This window comes from Solanum tuberosum, unplaced genomic scaffold, assembly GCF_000226075.1.
Source record: "Solanum tuberosum cultivar DM 1-3 516 R44 unplaced genomic scaffold, SolTub_3.0 scf00426, whole genome shotgun sequence".
NCBI lineage: Eukaryota > Viridiplantae > Streptophyta > Magnoliopsida > Solanales > Solanaceae > Solanum > Solanum tuberosum.
The window spans coordinates 393,777-395,049 of record NW_006239352.1 but is presented as its reverse complement, the minus strand read 5'-3'; positions in this window follow the sequence as shown (position 1 = coordinate 395,049).

The following is a 1,273-nucleotide window of genomic DNA, read 5'->3' as shown; positions in this document are numbered from 1 at the left end:
GCTTTATTACTTTCCAGAGTCCATATAAAAAATCACTTGCAAACTAAAGAGTGCAAATTGACCTTTGAATACATACATATTGGTAAATCAAAATCTTTTAGGTCCACAAGCACGTTATTAAAAGACAATGACCTTTATTTCCTTTAAAATTATTGTACTCTCTAAATATTTATTCATTTATATTCTACCTCATTATGTTGTGTAGTTCATGTAAGTTCTGACCCATATATCCCATAATTTACCCCTTTTATTACCCCAATTTCGTCTAATTCATTATAAAGAAGATTTTTTCCCCTATAAATAGTGGTGGTTTTACATTATGTTGATATAAGATTATATCAAGTGCAAAAAAAGTGAGAAGAAAAGAGATTTTTCTTAGTTGAAGGAGTGTGTTCTTTTTGTGGAGCTTTGAACTCAACTCTTGTCAAGAATTATTGAGTTATATAGTGTTATCAAGATATTGTAACTTGGAGGTGATAAGTGTTGGGTATATAGTAAGATTAAGGAAAAATTACTTGGATGAGTGCCTTTTAAAAAATAATTACGAATTTTAGCGATACTTTTTATTTATTACTGTTTTTAATAATACAAAACAATACTATGTTAAATCTGCAATATGTATTAAAAGTGAATTATGTATGCAATATATATGTATTATAACTGTTTTTAAAAATAGATTATGTTTTTTTGGTAAGAAATTGACACATTGTATTATAAGTGTATTAAAATGTGTGATAAATGTATTATCCATCAATAAAACTTTTATTATATGTGAATAATAAATTGTTTTTTTAATATGCATTAAAACTGTATTATAAATGTATTAAAAGTGATCAAGGCGAAAAAAAAATGTTATTGCTATAAATGGTAAATATTTTTTTATTATAGTATAGTATGGAGGGAAGATGAAAGGAGGGAATATGAAGTGTTCTCTTGTGTTTTAGTAAAAAATAATTCTCCCTTATTGGTGATGGAAAGAAAAGTTCAAGTGTTTAAATAAGGAAACACTTCTACTAGTTGTTAGATGGGTTAATAATAGGGACCCCCTTGCAACGTCGTCGCTCGCTCGGCATTGGCATCGTCTTTGGAAATCGATCTAGAGATTATATTTTGGAAAAAGTGTTATTTAATTAATTATTAATTAATTAATAAATGGTCAACACAAAACGACCAAACCCAAGGCGAATCCGCGCAACGCTTTATTTTTAATGTCTTTCCCATTTTATTTAAATCTTCGAGGAGGAGGAAGGGGAGGGGGAGGGGAAGGGCTAGG